Source organism: Orcinus orca, chromosome 9, assembly GCF_937001465.1.
Source record: "Orcinus orca chromosome 9, mOrcOrc1.1, whole genome shotgun sequence".
Taxonomy (NCBI): Eukaryota; Metazoa; Chordata; class Mammalia; order Artiodactyla; family Delphinidae; genus Orcinus; species Orcinus orca.
In genome coordinates, this window is record NC_064567.1 from 68,458,192 (window position 1) to 68,477,320 (window position 19,129).

Sequence of the window (19,129 nt, forward strand, 5' to 3'; positions counted from 1 at the left end):
GCGGCAGGTGCTTGCACCACATCATGCCCTTTCTTCCTTTAAGCCCCACAAAAAACTGGGAGCCTACCATGTCACACAGAAAATGTGTTGGAACATGATCCTAAGTGCTGAAGATGATGGGTGCAGAATTCAGAGTTTTGTGCTTCATTTTCAGATTCTTTCTATCCACACTTTTCCTAAAAGTATATTTAAATTTCTACCATGGCCAAACTTTGCCTTGGACCAGGGGTATACGAACGTGGATAGGAAAGATTTTACCTCTTTATTAAGCATTTTCTTTCACTATGTTCCACAGTTGTGTTAGCGATACCTGTTACTTTTTCATTAATAGGAATCACGGATACTTTCATGTCACATTACAGTTATTCCATATATCTTGAACTATTGTTTCTTTACTTAATCATTTTAATATTGTGAGTTATAGATCTGCCTGTGAGCTCTTGAGTTTTGATAGTTTATAAGTGTGTATATTACTGCATCAAAAATCCATGATTTTTTTACATATTTGATGTAATGTTTCAATATAGTTGATTCCCTTTATGGTTCTATATATTTATGTTATGTATTTATAAATATATTTCTGAGAAAGAATCCATAAGCTTCTACAAAATTCCACAGAGCTCTCGTTCATGGCATACATTTTCGGAACGCCTGCCTAGACCAGGCTTCTCTCTCCAGCACGCTCTTTTATGACCCTCAGGCTTTGGCTTACATGGCAACCCTCACAGGCCTTCCTGACCACCCATCCTTAAGGCAGCCTCCTGGGCACTTCTAACCACGCTATCCTGTTTTTCTTTCATCACAGTATTTATAAACGCCTTATATTTCCTTGTTCACATGGCTGTTTGTTGGCTCAATCTGTCACATTTGATCTAGTTGACATTTCCTTCTTAAATGTCCACTCTAGTATTTCAGGCTTTTCCCTCTGGATTTCCTTCAAGGGATAAATTTTCTTTAAATGATAATTTTCCTTAGTTTTTGTCCACTAACATTTCTTCTCTAATTCACTTTCCTACCTGAACAATTTCACCCATTCCCACTAGTCCAAACATGATCAAAAATGTATTACTCCCAAGGAGATATGCAGGTCCACAATCCGTGATCTCCCATCCTGAAATCCATAAAGCTCCTTTTTCTACAAAGTTCATTGGCAGCAAAACAGCACCTGAATTCACAAAATAGCCTTTATTCATCTCATGGCCTGTGGATACTCATACATTTCACCAATAGAACGCATACATTTCACCAACAGAACTCATACTTCGGTTTATTACGTGGTGCGGCCCAAGATTCTGCTAAAGATACTACCTTTCATAGGATGTGAATACATAATAGTCTTCAAGTCTGAAAAACTGTGACATTGGAAGGGCTGAGATCATTTGTCTATTTCTAGCCCACACCTAGAGAAGGACCCAGCTGTCTTCTTAGTATCCCATAGCGCAATGTAATTGTGTTGCTCTTCTACTTATAAGCCCCAACTTCAGTCACTTCTCTAAGGACATCCAGTGCTTCAGCCACATCAGACTAGGTTCACGCACGCACCTCACTTTTCCACACCCCTGCCCCTGGAAAATAAATCCTCCTGTGTAGTCCTTGTAATGTCTGCACGTCTCTGAGAATTTTTCCTTAGCCTACCAAAGCAGGATTACTGAATGTCATTTGGGGACACTTTTGATTGAATAATTGTTGCTGAAAACTCTTACAACATTAAATTACAAAAATGCCTGTCCTGGTATTTCTCTTGCCACTATGTGAAGAGCTCCATGAATGGAGAAGCCATGTCATATTCCCACAACAATGTCTGGCTCTGTTCTCACACTATGTTAGAGAAATTTACCATTTTTCCCCAGCTCCCTTCTCCCGTTTCATTCCGTTTCTGTTAATTGCACTAACAGGTATCTAGTCACTCAAGCAGCATTCCTTCATTCTCCCTCCCATCATTCTCTTTAACTATAACATCAGTCATTCATGCCTTGTGAATCCATTTTTTCTCTGTCTCCTATGCCACTGCTATATGCCCTCATTATCTCTCGCCCAGTGTTTTGAGACACTGTCCTTTTTCTCTACCTGAAAACTCACTTTCTATGCAGTCTGTTATTATTCTAAATGAATGGTCTAATTGTGTTACATGCTAATTTTAAATGTTTTAAAATGACTTTACACAAACTATACAATGCTCAAAATCATTAGCATGGCATAAATATCCTTCAGAAGTTGCCCCAGTCTACTATTCAAGCATCACTCCGTGTTATTCAACCCCCAAATTTGTACTTTCCAGCAAATCTTCTGTGACTTGAATCTTCTTGCTCTTTCTGGAATATAAGCCTCTATATTGGTCCCATGTCAAGTTTCAACTCAAGTTAAATAGCCAGCTTAAATACCACCTTTAAAAAAAATTCTCCAAGTAGAGAAGATGGACATCTCAAGAAAAGAGAGAATTCACCTTTCTTCTGCCCATCCATACTGGTGAGGGTGGATCTTCTTTACACAGCCTACTGATTGAAATGCTAATCTCTTCCAGAAACACTGTCAAGGATACACCCAGAAATAATGTTTCTATTATATAATAACGTTTCTATTATTCTAATGTTTCTATTATTATACCCAGCTATCTGAGCATCACTTATGGAAGTCAAGTTGACCCATAGACTTAACCAACACAGTTAGAATTAAGATAAGGGTATCTGTTATCACCAGTATTATTTAATTACTCCATAAAGTCGTCAACAAATAATAAATGCATTAAACAACAACAACAACACGCATGAAGCAAAATTTTAATTATTTGTAGGTTATATGATAATTTCTTTAGGAAAGCAAAATAACTATTGTATAAGTTATTAGAAATTATAAAAAATTTCAATAAAGTAGTCATTTGCAGAATAAATTCTTTTCTTCTACAGCAGTATCACATAGAAAATATATATTTGATTTACAAAATCAATAAAAATATACCTACAAGTAAACTTAAAAAAAAGAGTTATATCCACATGAATATGATTCTAAAACTCTATTAAGGGACATTAAAAAGATCTTTATTGAGATATATATTGTATTACTGGAGAGTAAAATTTAAAAATATTTTAAAATATCAATCCTTCCTAAATTACTGTGAAAATTCAAGGCATTCCCAATGAAAATAGACATTTGTTTCTCTTTGGTCTCATATCAAATGATAAAGCTGAGAAAATTCTTTGAAATATAAGCAATGAGGGTGACCTAGTCTTACATAGCATTAAATGTCATTATAAAGTTAAAGTGATTGGAAACATTCAGTACTGATGGAGAAACAAACATATCAATGGCACAGAATAGAGAATCTAAAAAACAGATGCAAATATGCATGGGAAAATAATATATGTAAAAACTGGCATTTCCACATAGTCTAGATGATTAATCAAGTGGTATTGGGCCACCTGACTTATAATTTGGAGAAAAAAAAAAAAACTCCGGAAAATAAACCTTGACAATGACTTCACTTTCATCAAAATAACTCCCAAATGGACTTCAAAGCATTATAATGTAAAAGGCAACAAACACAAGAAATCATTTTCAAATATCTTTCATCTTTGGGGTACAGAAGCTTTTCTAAATATGTTGCAAAATTCAAAAACCATGAAGGAAAAAATAAATTTTAAAACATAAAAATTAAAAATAAGAAAAAAAGGAAAATCATTAACTGGGTGGAAAGACAAAAATATAATAGACAAATGGGTAATAATTACAACAGAGAAAAAAGTCCTATAAATTATAATGTAAGCAAAGAACAACACAAATGAAAATTTAGCAAATTGCCTGGACTGGCATTTCAAATACATTCAATAACCTAAAAACATATGGTCAAGTTCTTCATCTCAACAAGACAAAAAATTTACGAATACAAACAATGAAATATTATGGCCATAGGGTTAGCAAATATTTTTAAATGATTAATAAGGTAACTTGGCAGTATTTACCAGAATTTCAGTTGTGCATATTGTTTGACTCCATATTTCCAATTCTATATGTCTCTTCTTCACAAATACACAAGCGGTAAAGATTTCAGTATGAAGTTAATATAAAGTAATTTTTGTAATAGGGAAAACCTGGAGAAACACTGTTCAATAGGAGAAGGATTCAGTAAATTAGCATACGGACTACATAATAATATACAGCCGTTAAAAATAAAATAGAAAGTTATTTGTGAAACATTTTTTAGTGAAAAGGATGCTGTAGAATAAAATATCAAATAAGATCGTATTTTTTTTTTAATTAATTAATTAATTTATTTATGGCTGTGTTGGGTCTTCGTTTCTGTGCGAGGGCTTTCTCTAGTTGTGGCGAGTGGGGGCCATTCTTCATCGCGGTGTGCGGGCCTTTCACTGTCACGGCCTCTCTTGTTGCGGAGCACGGGCTCCAGACGCGCAGGCTCAGTAGTTGTGGCTCACGGGCCCAGTTGCTCCACGGCATGTGAGATCTTCCCAGACCAGGGCTCGAACCTGTGTCCCCTGCATTGGCAGGCAGACTCTCAACCACTGCACCACCAGGGAAGCCCAGATCGTATTTATGACTGACAAGTAGTATGTACATTAAGAACACATGCCCAAATAGAGATTTTTGGAAATGCACAGAGATGGTGGCAGTGGAGAGGGCAGAGAGAGAGCTGTGTGAGTGAGGGAAGGAGACGAAAGAGAAAATAAAAATTGCCTTTTAATCTTATTATATACAGTTCTATATTGCTAGACGTTTTTTAGATTAGCCTGTATACTTTGTATTATTTTAAAAAGGTAAAGGGAAAAGAGAGAAATTGTGATAAAATTCATGTTTGTATAGGAGTAATAAAACAGGCATTTTTTATTTTGACAATTTTGTTGGCAATGCAAATTATTACAGTTTTTAGAAAGCATTTGTTAGCATCAATAAATTGAATAATGTGCATACACATTGAGCCAATAATGATATTTTCAAAAATTACACAATAGCTGTGTAAACCTAAGTATGCAAAACTGTTTATGAGAGAATGCTCAATGAAGAATTGTTTCTAATAGCTAGAATTTGGAAACAACTTAAATATTTTATCAATAAGGAATAGGTTAAATAACTTATTCAGTTTTAAGTAAAAAGACACATGTTTCATTTTCACCAAGAATTTTATTGAACAATGTATTCATTAACCAAACAAACTTTTTGGCCAACCCAATATTAAGAGAATACAGTGCAATATTAAAAACACTGGAGCATATCTCTGTGTATCGGCAGAGGAAGTGGCCCATGTAAAAAGCTGCAGGACAGGACCCGTTTCTAACTAAACTAAATTCTATCTGGTTTCTGTAATTTACATAATAATATGAACCATTATTGTATACACTGTTGGTGTATACATGTGCAAAATTAGAAATAATATACATGAATCTGTTAACATATATGCTATATATAAATACACATATGTAATCTTTGTTATAGTTGAAGGGTAAGATTAAGGGGATTCTCTAATTTCTCCTCTCATATTGGTGATGATTTAGAAGATGATTTAATACTTTCAATATCAGAAAAATAATAACATTATTAATTCAAAACCACCTAAGTTTTTAGATGTCCACACAAATATATTAACATGAAGCATAACTTGGTGAAATTAAATAAGTTGTCTTCTTTGCAAAAAAGCAAGTTAAAATTAATCTGATGCATGTAAAGACCTATCAATTTGATGTCACTCTTGTTAAAATATAAATATCCAAGAGCTCAGATACTGCCTCTTGGCACACTGCACACCACTCACTCAGGTGATGTTCAAGGGTAGGAAGACCTGCAAATTATTCTCATAGAAATTAGCTTCTCTTTCTGTAGACCTATGCACTACAATGTTCATATCTAAAACTTGGTATTGTTTTCTCATTCAATCGCATAAAAATCTTTCACAATAACAAGGTCTTTTAGCCTTACCTCTGTGGGTTACCTTTGAGACTTTCCTCTTTCACAGAATTCTGAATGTGGAAATGGATGAACTATATCATTATTAACCAACCCATCTTCTGCATGACTTGTACACTCAAACAATTAGAGGCTATATTCTCCTGCAAAAAACTTTATTCCCATAAGATATTATGACACTGAAATTGAAATTCACAAAGGCAATATTAAAAAAGACTATGTTTTCAGAGGATTTTATCTTATTTCAGACTTTGGTCATGATTAAAATCTCAAATCACTTCTAATGTGTGATAATAAATATGAAAATTTTTAGTTTAGTAACATGCATTCTAAATACAAGAAATCAAAGTAACTTATGAACTCAATCTAATATATTTGAAGTTAGGAAATATGTCTTCAATATCTAACTTACATAGAACTGAAAAAGTAGAATAAAAGCATGATTAACATGATCTCCTTAGATGTATGTTGAGTAAAAAACTACCTTAATGATAATATTCATTTTTTTGCTTTAATTTGGAGTTAATTCTGGAAATTTCAGTTTCTTAGACATATAGTATTTATGCATCTAACAAACTCAATAATTTTCATTTTATAGGGCATCATAGGAAGGCAAAACTCTAAAAACTCAAACTCTAAAATCCAAGCTGAATGAAAATAACACCAGGATATACATATGCATATTTGTTGGAGGCTCTATCTTATAAAGTCAGAGTTTGCAAAGTAACATAAATGAATTACCATGCCTTTTGCACTTATAGTTCTATATATATATAATACACATATGCTTGCTGCGTTACATATGTATGTATACATATAATACCTACGTATACATATAACACACACACACCCCTAATACTGCATTTCCTGGACTCTAGAAGCAGGCACCTCTGAACCACAGTCACCCTCACTTAACAGTTTAAAGGAAAATTTACTCCATCCTTTAATAAGGCTGTTTCTAAATTTTGAATCATTTCCTCTAACTTTCCATGGTAAAGTATATTTTTTAATATTTTATATATATAAAAATAATGAATGGCCTTATTAGCTGCGAGCTATAAATGCCACAAAACAGATTTGGAAATTGGAACATACCCAACATAAATGGTTACCAACAGTGAATGGGAAGGCATACGAAACAGGGCAATAAAGCCACCACACAATATGAGGAAAATCATTAAACAATCTGGAAAAGCATCAAGATGGCTGGCCTCTTTGTAGTTCCAGCACAAAGACTGAGCCTTATTTCTAAATATTTTCCCTGGTGGGGAATAACAGCTTGAAAATAATCCCAGATGTATTCGTTTGTGTAACCATTTGCTTCTTGTAGCATATAGGCATGGAAAAATTATTGAAGGCTTCAGTTCTGGACTTGTATTTTTTTAAATGTCAGGCTTTTGAAAAATAGCACCATTTTTCTTTAAAACCGTTCATTTACCTGGAATGTTGGCCAGCAGGCCTATAATATGGACTTGGTTTTGTTAAGATTGAAAAAATGCCCAATGGCAAAAGAAGAATGGGCAATTTTAGTGGATATAACTAAATATGAACCCAAACTCAACTGAGCAAATGTCCAAGCAGGGTAAAAACCAGTGCTTTTATGATTCTAAGCTAGCCAAGGAATTCTAGATCTTGTTAAAGAAATATCAGTTTAGAGAAAGAAAGTAATCTAGAAAGTTTTCTTTAAAGAAACTGAAAGCAGAGCATTTGGAATAAAGTTTAAGACAGTACTTTACACTCAGGCATTTCTTTTTTCTTGAAAGTATCCTCTCATTTTGAGATGATTCTAGATGTTGAGACAAGTGTTCCAAAAGCTAAAAGTCATTTTTTAAAATCAATTTTAAAACACAGATGAAACAATTCACAGTTCTCCATCAACTGTTGACAAATTCATTTAAACTCAACTTTTCAAAGTTCTAAAAATGTATCAGATGATCTGCTAAGTATTAATTCTGCTTTCTACATTTGAGTATACATTAATTTTTTTTTTTTTTTTTTTTTTTTTTGCTGTACGCGGGCCTCTCACTGTTGCGGCCTCTCCCGTTGCGGAGCACAGGCTCCGGACGCGCAGGCTCAGCGGCCATGGCTCACGGGCCCAGCCGCTCCGCGGCATGTGGGATCCTCCCGGACCAGGGCACGAACCCGCATCGCCTGCATGGGGCAGGCGGACTTTCAACCACTGCGCCAGCAGGGAAGCACCTACATTAATTATTTTTAAAGTAGAATCTCTGCTTAGTGTGGTGTAGGTGTGTCCGTGTGGGTATGTGTGTAGAGAGAAAAAGGGAGAATGAGATTTCAATGGCTTTTTTTTCCCTCACGTGATCAGATTTTTTTTTTGTTTTAAACATCACTAGGAAATAGCTAACTTTTTTTGGTAGGCATTGCTAAAATGTTGTTTTTTATTATTATTATTATAAACTAGATTGTTGTTTAGAATGTGAAGGGGTCCATGTTTGAATCCATCATCCATTTTACAGATATTTAATGAGCACCTATGCTATGCCAGGCATAGTTTAGCAACCAGGGCTTCAACAGTGGTAGGGAAACTGCAGTACATCACGCCTCCAAAAGGCTTCTTCAGAAAAACTAGAATCACACTCCTGATTACCTAAGGGAAGCAACCTGGGACAAGAAATAAATAGGGGAGTATTTTTTCACTTACAGAACTCTAAATATTTTGTAAACGTTACATCAGTTTCCCTATAATTTATGTAAAAGATTTATCACCTGAGTATGTGTAACTGATATCCTGTAGCTTAGAAAAAAAGATCTCTTTGACTCAAATGATCTCTTGCTTTGAGACATACTATTAGCCACATGACAATGACACCAGAAGGAATGGATTAGATTAATTTCAAGTGAAAATAAGGAACTCAATCTAAACTACGTAAAACTCACCTCACTATGATTTATTGCTTTTTTCAGACCATTGAAGCTGCAAATAAAATTTATGAGGGAAGAACAATAAATTAGGACTGGATAAAGGCATAATTTTAGGCCTCAAGTTGCTTGTACAGTTAGATTTTAACACATAAAATTGGGAGCATAATACTAACAAGTTAATAAAATCAGCCAAGTGCTGACATGTAAAAACATTTTTTTTTAACAATTGGTTGGTTCAATCAGTTAGCCTTGTTGACAACCTGAAATTTCAAAAATCTACATTACTTACATTCAGTGAACATTAAAAATGTAGAAAAGTTCATAAATGCATGCGACAGAAGTTCACTGGTCTTGGAATATATTTGGGGAGTAGGGGTGGATAAGTTGCCTTTAAAGTTAAAACTGTAAAATTACCACATAATAAAAGCCTGTGCTTTGAACACTAATTGCCCATTTATTAAAAAATACATAAATAAATAAAGCTCTCTTCCTACAATTATGAGGGTGTGATGTATAAACTCTCTTTGGTTTTACTGAGATGTGTTTTATATAGTTTCAGTTCTACTGCTCTTTTCCATTTATTCTTGACTTTAATTCTACTAATATGCGTAGCATCAAGAAAGCGTTACATCTATGAAGATTCCTACAGTGTTTTAATTGAGAGTAAATTGCCTTCAATAAATGGGGCTTCCTACTGGCCTGGAAGGCTGGCCCACCCTAGTGTCTGGGCACAAATGTTCATTAAACCGAGAGTTAAACCGAGGCACGATAGCCCACTTTGTCAGCTGCCTAGAGGGAAGTTGTCAAGTCTGGGACCCTGCTGCTTTATTCCTATAACTGTGTTTTAGAAACACCTCACAAGTGGAATTGTGGTTGCCTCATCCAGAAAATGTGGAAAGGATTAATGTGGCATGTAAAACAAATCACTCCTGAGCTCAGCTGAGAAAGTGGGTATTAAAAGCACTCCAGTCAAAAGAGCTTCAGTGAGAGGGTCACGGTGATATACAGTCAGCATATGTTGGGCTGGTAATGCTGCAGGGTGTTTGGAAATGGTAATGGTCCATGGGTGTAAAGTCTTTCAAGACCTCTTAAAGGCACATGTGTTTCTTGAGCATGTTCTCCAAACAAGGACCTGTTATGGGTTAGATTCACTGAAGCTTTTAAACTTTATTGATTGGTTTGTGGGATTCCAGGTTCACTTATTGCTTAAAAAAAGAAAAAAAAAAACCTGTTGATAAACACAGGCAAGAATCCCACTTTAATCTTAACCTTATGAATCAATAAACAATGTGGGATGTTGCCTCCTCATCGATTATGATACACACTGTTTATTTTTATTATGCAAGTGCTTGCTAGTTTTCAGAGTTAATGGCAATAGATCTATGTTGTTCTTCTAAATCCAGGTGCTTTGTAGATTTATTTTTGAGGGGGAAGAAAAGGGAGACGTGAAGATTTCTTGCTATTTGAAATATGAACCATGGCCTTAATAAAAACTTGTGGGTTTCAAGTTGAGAGAGAACAAATAAACGTACAAAGTGTAATTTCATAAACTGAAACGACTTTCTTTGGTATTCCCACTTTAGGTACAAATTCTTTCAGAGCTCATGTTATAATGCAAATACGTAATTGTAGCCACAGTTGAATGAACTGTTAAAGAAATAAAATGCACTAGTTTTCTACATATAAGTAAACTATTTTTTGCCAATTCTCCTCCGTTTGGTTTCTATTTGCACTTTTTTATGGGACGCTTATATTTTTTCTAGCATCAATTCATTCATTTTTCTAAATAACCTACACCAAAGGATCATGCAAAATCTTTGAAAAGATGAAAGCACAGGCAAAGTTTGCAATAAATAAGGAGTGATGCATTTAAGTAGTTGTCAGCACATGGACTCAAAACAAGCACGTGATTTTAGGTAAGACCTGATAAAACATCAAGACAGGTTAGCAGGAAGTACTGGTTAACTAACCTAAAAGTCTCATCAGTGAAACTAAACAGATAAAAATATTACATGAGACTGGCAAAAGACAAGGTAGTGTGCTTTTGGGTTTGGGTTCAGTGCTCCTGAGTTTGGCCCCAACTTACAACCATGACTGCAAATATTTTTTCACCAACTTCAAGCATGACATTATTTGTTACCTTTGCTTTACTGCAGGCCTGGTAAAAGTCAAGATCAATAATTTCTCAGGACCATTTCCACTCTGCACTGAAATTACAACCAGCCTGAGGGACACAGCAGATATAAAATTTCTTGCCATCTCTGTAAAACTCATAAAGCATCAGCATTGCTTTGTTTTTTAATTGAACTTCCCGTCTTAGTCCCGTTTACGTCACTACCCTCTGACAAATACATTTGGCTGGGAGGAAGGTGTATGATGAGCAGTCATGGTCATTGTATTGGATATGAAATTGATGTGTATAGAAAGAAGATGAAAATGTTACAAAAGCTAGATGGTAAGGACAAGGGAAGCTGTCGATATCACTGTATTTTTGCTAGGCAAGCATGGAATAGTATAGCTATGACTACTTTATATTCAAAGAAGCAACTAATGTTGCTGCTCTCCACATGCCCAGCTGTGGCTGAAAGGGACACTGAGTTTTCTGTGCAAAATGCTCAGTATACATGAGTCACCACCCATGCACCGATTGCCCTTATAGCCTTTGATCTTCAAATGCATTTACTTTATGTGAATAGCCTTCTTCATTGATAAGCACGCATGAGTCTGCAGCTCTGTCTTCCCAAGTTGCTTATAATTACTCTTTCAGGGTATTTCTGCCTTAGATATAAATGGACGTAACTTTTATGCTCTCTGTTAGAAGCCACCACTTCCAAATGTAAAACTACTCAAAATTTTCTATTCTAGATTTAGGATTTTTCACATAATTTGCTAAATATGATAAACGTCCAGAAGGTCAAAGTGCAATGCTTGTCTGTTCCATATTATTGGAAAAGGTATTTTCTTTTCATACTGGAATGATGATAGGAAGTGGATGATCCTGACAACAACATTTCTTTCGTTGTTAGGTATGTGTGAGCCTGTACGTGCATGTGACATTTTTGCCACTTTACACTGAAAATGGTTCTGGGCCTGAATGGTAGATTCTGAGATGTCTAACTAGTACTGAGTTGGGAAAATCCCTGTGCTCAGGGGTTCTGACTTTGAACACTTCCCCAAACACACTAATTGGGGACCTGGACTGTGTTGAGTTTTGGAGGTTTCCACATCTCCCAGACAGACTGCACCTGAGGGCAGACTAACCCACACCAGGATGTGCTGCACACCTGTACAACAGATGACCAATTTTAAATGTGCAAAGAAAAACCTCCACAGAATAACGTGGTGTTTCCTTCACATGGTATACATGCAATTCAGACAGCTAAGGGGCTAAAGCGTGCCATTGAGCTGTAAGTTTTCATTGCTAAAGACATTTTATAGGGCTTAAATTTTATATAGTCCAGTATCATGTAGTACTCCTAATTGCATGACTTCAAAGTAGACATGTGAGCCCTACTTTAATATGATTTTAGTGGTAGGCAATCACTGCCCTTCCAATTGTTCTTATGAGGTCCTATATTAACACTATTATTGGGAATTTTATTTAACTTCAATTTTAGTGAAAACTATGCCTCCTTCTCTGAATGGCAGTTTGAACACTGAGATTAAATTGATAGAGAAAATCAAGCCTGAATCAGCTTATAGCCCAGAGGTACATTGTGAATCCCATAAAGCATTGTTGCAGGAACCTGGTTAGTGTTCTGTACACCTGCTTAATGTTTTTTTCATCATCACAAATGTCAAAGTGCTCAGTAAGTCACTGGGGTTTGAATGACAGCCATGCACTAAGCAAGAAGTTATGTTCTTTCACTACCAAACTGGACCATAAATGATGAAAAAGAGGTCAAAAAGGAAGTATGGAACCATACAAATTTGAAAGGGGAAACTGCTAATAGCCATAAACCTGGTGTAATCAAAGGCTTGGCAAGTCATTGCAAATTACCTGCTCTGTGCATTACTGATCGCACTGCATTATGATATAGAACTTTCTAACTCCTTTCATCTGCAGTAACAGGGCTTTTAATAGCTCACAGATCAAAAGCAAAACACTGCCAGTGGAATCTTGATACAAATAGGCCAAGGTTGCAAAAGTATAATGCATGTGAACAAAATGGTAATACATGTCCAATATTGCTTTCAGTTGACAGATTATTTAATATAGTATATGTGTTTTACAAAGCAAACTTACCAACATAATACTTACAGAAAGGGAAGATAGGTAAGGCATGCCTGAGTAATATAAAAGAAAGAGTGAAATCTTGCATGATACTTTCATTAGGGATTCATGTAGGTTGGTATGCTTTAAGCAAGATCTTGGCAATCTTTCACATGGAAGATGTCAAGTCCCTAAATCCTTTCTTCTAGCCCAAAACTCAGACATGTGGGAGTCCGGGGTACTACAGATTATCCCTCCAAATATTCTTCTTATGAGGGAAAATATACGTATCGATAAGTTTCTTTTGCAAAATGTGAAATGCCCATAAAGTGGGAAGTCTGGCGGTCATTTGCATGCCGCTATAATCAGATTGTTTTCCTCTTGCCCCCTTGCTGAAGATCATGGGTACTGATTAAACGGACATTTTTATTCTACGTAAAAAAGTCCCAGGGAAAAGAACAAAAAAACCCTGGACCATCAGATATGTTACAGCAAAGATTTGGCTGAAGTACTGCCAAGCTAGATTTTTCCACTGATGCAAAAATACCCTGATGCCTGGGAGGTGGACAGGAGGAAGCAGCAGATGAAGCAGACAGTTGCCAAAGAGAGATCTTCAGTCATACTTGGACCCTTTATACTTGATAATAACTGATATGGCTGAAATAGAAAATTATTTCCTTATTGGTTCTTGGATCTAAGTTCTTATGTAACCCACTGTAATTCTTTTGTAAGAATATTTTTTTTCATTTGTGATCAATCAGTGTTACTCCTTGCTCTAGCGTTAAACGCAGTGATGAAATAAGAGAGCTAGCATTCTTATCTTACAGGAGATGCACATAAGTGGCCACAATGATATAAAGAAATACAAATGGTGACAGTGCTATAAAGAATATAAACAGAAGGCTGGGAAGATTTTGAATACGGATGCTATTGAGGGGGGATTGTCAGGAAAGGCTCACAGATGAAATGCTGTTTGAGCCGGGATAGGATCAGTATGAAAAAGCTAGACTAGTAAAGAGCAGGGTAGATGGGAAAGATAAGATAGAAAGGAAGAATAATAAAAACAAAGGTCCCAAGTATGTGAAGGGCTAAGAGTAGTTGATGAAATGCAAGAAATACAATGTGGCTGGACCACAGAGAGCAGGGAAGAGAATAGAAGATGATGGGGGCAGATGATGTAAGGCTGTGAGTCAGAGTAAGGAAAAGAGCAACATGTTATAACTAGCTATTCTAGGAGGAACAAATGATCTGTGAGAAAGCACTGAAGCAAAACCAGCTAGGTAAACATTGAAGTGCCCAAGTGAGAGATGATGGTGGTTTGGATGAGGGTGGTGGCGGTGGAGGAGGATAGAAATGAAAGCAATCTGACTCTACACCCATCGAGTCCCCAGAGAAATAGTGAAAGGCTCTCAGCCTTCCAGTCCATGTGATATAGTAGTCCAACCTTCTGGTTAAAGTGTTCCAGGAACAATGCTCTACCCCCAACCTCCAGACAGAGAATTTGTCTCCCCCACCAATAGTCCCTTGAAATTGGTATAGGATTTTTTTAAGTCTATTGAATGAGCTAAGTATAGAACTCAGGGAAACACATGAATTACTCCTGCAGTGTCTATTTTAAAAGTGATTTCAAATCTTTCTGGCACCAGGTGGGGTGGTCAATAAATCCACTGGTCAATAAGTTGCAGCTGATGAAATCTGAGCAGCTGAGGTGAAGTTCTATATATTATGAGACAGAGACAGAGAGAGGGAGAGAAAGGTTGCTGGGGCAAGGAGTGTGAGATTAGGGAGGACTTTAGGAAAAATGAGTTCTCTTCTATACATTTTTGCTTATTGTTTTTACAAATAGCTTTCATTCACGGTTCTGTATTTTGTATAAATTAAGAAAGTTTATTTTAAAATTATTTTAAAGCATTTGAAAAGAGTATCTGGAGACTTTCCGCCCTCAGTACGAGATCAAAGAGGGGAGGCATGAGCATGGAACGGAAGAGTAAACAAGACAGGTTAGAGGCTGTTGAAGGACTGTGTAACAGAGAAATGCATTAGTCTGTGCCTGGGGCCAGGGTCCTGGGAGGGGCAGCTGGTAGATAATACTGGATAGTAATGCCTGCAAATCACTTATAGTTGCAGTTGCTAAATAATTATTTTATGAACCACATATAGTTTGTTATAGAGTACAGGCCAGGGTTGATTGATTCCTTTATGTTTTATAATTTCTCACGAGAGGAGGAACCTTTAATTCGTTAGTGAAGGGAGGAAGATACACACCCTTGGTCCTTAAGTTACCGGTAGCCGCTGCCTATAAAAAGACCAGTAACCAATATGCCTTGCTGCAGGGCTTCCCCATGCTTTTCTTGTCACAGCATACAGAGAAAATGACAGGATTTGTATGGCTCACTGGAGGAAACTGGAAGGGATTTAAGAGTGTCTATAAATACCTTTGGGGGCAAAAAGTATTACATTTTCTTGACATTTTATAATTACAAACACACAGAGCATTAGAGGAAATACTAAATGTTGAAAATTTTATCACACTGGCAAATAAAATCTTTTCAAATATCCAGTGAAAAACTGAGTTAACTTTCATGTATAAACTAATTACCTTTGAAGAAATCATCATGTCTTTCACTGACAAATGCAACCAATGTTGGCATTTCTGAGGAGAAAATAATTTTTAATCCAATTGAACTTTTGCATATATTTCAAACTAGAACTCAGAATGTATGCATTGCTAGAGCATCCAACGTGCAACAAGCTTAAATGTCACTGAGAACACAAATGTCAAAAACTTATATAAGTATCCCATATATGTAAAGGCAGAGATTGAGGCTGCCACTCACATCTAAACCTAAGAGTCCCTGCAAAATTTCTTTGTCCCTGCAGGCTGTGTGCCACTGTCTTTGGGGATCTGAGGCCTAAACTCAGCTACAATATGTTAGGGTGCCCCAACTAACACAATCTGAACCTGAGTCCTGAATAGATGTCCATGTACAGCAGGGGTCCCCAACCCCCGGGGCCATGGACCGATACTGGTCTGCAGCCTGTTAGGAACCAGGCCGCACAGTAGGAGGTGAGCGGCAGATGAGCAATCGAAGCTTCATCTGCTGCTTCCCGTCGCTCGCATTACTGCCCGAATCGTCCCCCACATCTGTGGAAACACTGTCTTCCACGAAACTGGTCCCCTGGTGCCAAAAAGTTTGGGGACCGCTGATGTACAGAACACTCCTTAGCCATTGAGAGAGACTTCATTTTTTAACTTTTTTTAATTGAAGTATAGTTGATTTATAATGTTAATTTCTGCTGTACAGCAAAGTAATTCAATTATATATATATATATAATACATTGTTTTTATTAAAAAAAACTTTTCCATTATGGTTTATTGTAGGATACTGAACATAGTTCCCTGGGCTTGGGTCCAACAGTAGGACCTTGTTGTTTATCCATTCTATAAATGATAGCTTACATCTGCTAACCCTAGCCCCCCACTCTATCCCTCCCCCAACCTCCTCCTCCTTGGCAACCAGAAGTCTGTTCTCTATGTCCATGAATCTGTTTCTGTGTTTTAGATAGGTTCACTTGTGCCATATTTTAGATTCCATATATAAGTGATATCATATGGTATTTGTCTTTCTCTTCTGAGTTATTCAGGTAGGATGATCATCTCTAGTTGCATCTGTGTTGCTGCAAATGGCCTTATTTTCTTTGTTATGGCTGAGTAGTATTCCATTGTATATATGTACCGCATCTCCATTCCTCTGTCGATGGACATTTCAGTTGCTTCCATGTTTTGGCTATCATGAATAGTGCTGCAATGAACGTTGGGGTGCATGCATCCTTTCCAAGTGTGGTTTTCTCCAGATATATGCCCAGGAGTGGGATTGCTGGGTCGTATGGTAGCTCTAGTTTTAGTTTCTTAAGGAAGCTCCATACTGTTCTCCATAGGGGCTGCACCAATTTACATCCCCACCGACAGTGTAGGAGTTTTCCTTTTTCTCCACACCCTCTCCAGCATTTGTTATTCACAGAATTTTTAATGATGATCATTCTGACTGGTGTGAGGTGATACCTCATTGTAGTTTTGATTTGCAATTCTCTAATGATTAGTGATGTTGAGCATCTTTTCATGTGCCTACTGGCCATCTGTATGTCTTCCTTGGAGAAATGTCTATTAAGATCTTCTGTCCATTTTTCGATTGGGCTGTTTGTATTTTTGCTGCTGAGTTGAGAAAGACTATTCAGATTATCAGGTAGCTGAAGGTATCACTTGGCCTTTCTTGCAACCCAGTGTTTGGGGGTCCTTATCTATGAATCATTTCAATGTCGCTTATAGCAAGAGGCTACTGAACCAGGATGCCAGGCACCCCAGGCCCTATCTGGATCTTCCAGGACTGAGGGGATATCTTGCTGTAAATCTGCAACTCAGATTTATAGCAAGAGGCCACGTACAGGAAAATTCTATTTTACAGAACAGTCACTGAACCAGGAAGCTGCCTCTCTACATGCACACTAGACTTTAGACCATATAGGCCCAGTCATACCCCAACAGAAGTGTAAGCTCTTTGATACACTCATTCCCAGCAGGCCACAGGGAAATGGGAAAGAAGTGGAAGCAAGGAGAAAGAATAAACGACTGGCTTCCCATGAGGATTACTGAATTTTTCTCATTAGCATATATTTTTGGCTAATATTTACAATATGGCATGTCTGGCCTCTTTCTGGAAAAAAAAAAATACAGAAATGCTCCAAATCCTTTCCTTCCTACCCTGTGGAAATGAAAAAAAAATAAATTCAGACAGCACAAGTTCACTGCCAGCCTTAGGTGATAAAATTAAATTTACAGTGACAGAGAAGCAGGCATATTAATTACAGTAATGAGGAAAGAAAGATTACTATTAATTTTGATTAAAACACCTTAATATTTCTTTCTGAAACACTGATAGCTAATGTTCCTCAGGAAACCAGTTTGAATATTTAAAAATACTATCGCAACCATGTTATCAGAGTGTAACTCGTCCAATGTTGAGTTGGAATTTGGGTCGCTCTGATTTTCCGTCTTTGCTTTGTTTGCAGTTTGTGCTCATTGCTAAACTCCTGTTTCATAGTTATGGAATATATTTATTTAAATATTTCTCTTCACATGGGCCCAAAGCATATCCAGAGGTGTCACAGAAAATTAATCTATCAAAATCAAAAGAGTATGTTTCTGTATATATATACATGCAGCACACTATTTTTGAATCACAATCTATATTTTTCCAGCGTTTTTCCACAATGTGTATTTTTCTCTGAAAAAGAGAATTTGAAAAGAATTGCCAAATCTGTCTTGGAACTTCCACTTTAAAATTCAAAACAGATTCCCAAATGTCTACTGGGATATATCTCTAGTATGACTAAGAATGTGCACCTGTGATTACCTAAACTAGCCAAAGAATGGCACCATTGCTTCACATAAATGTAGTCACAGATATTTTTTATTTGGTTATAGAATTTTATCATAAATCCCATGGCTCAGTGTAGAATTCTGTCTGTCCTACAGGCCCACTTTTTGCCTTTAGATAACATTTTACAGCAAAAACCTGATGTATTGCTTCTGTCACACTTTGGCCACTAAAGGAACTTAAAACAGCACAATGGGTGAATAATAAGGAGACAAAGGGAATTCTCTGCCCTTTTGGCTCAGTCCATGCATATGGTCATAATTTTCCAACTTTATGACAATAAGGGGAATGCATTTATCACTCCTCTGCTCCTTCTTAAGTTGATCCTCCATTGTTAAGTTTAGCAGTTGGCCATATGTCTTATAGAATTATTAAATAATGTGAGATGGCCACTTGAGTTTTACAAGGAAATAATGAATGAATGGTGGAGAAAGAGTGGCAGGTTTGAAGGGCAGGTTCAGAGAAGCATTAACCCAATTGGATGATTATCTTAACAGTTTCTGAGAGTTAAATAGAAAGCTAAAGATAGCCTGACAAGTCTCAGGCTAATCTGTTCTGTCATGTTCTGTTGCAGACAGGATAGGCCCACAGCAGCCCTGGAGTAATTACAATAACAAATCTTATCTTTTTTCTTCCTTATAATTGTAGACCACACCTAATAGTCCTTTACCTGATTTATCTATAATT

General features: G+C 36.6%; 1 long non-coding RNA gene across 1 annotated transcript in view; it reads right to left on the minus strand.

Annotated features, from left to right (window-relative positions):
- Positions 1-3,013: 3,013 nt before the first annotated feature.
- The window catches only part of LOC117195431 (uncharacterized), a 34,227-nt gene continuing 18,111 nt past the window's right edge, over positions 3,014-19,129 (minus strand). Inside the window, exon 5 of the long non-coding RNA XR_007479087.1 lies at positions 3,014-17,220. This is a non-coding gene — a long non-coding RNA (uncharacterized LOC117195431). The remainder of the gene's footprint in view (positions 17,221-19,129) is intronic.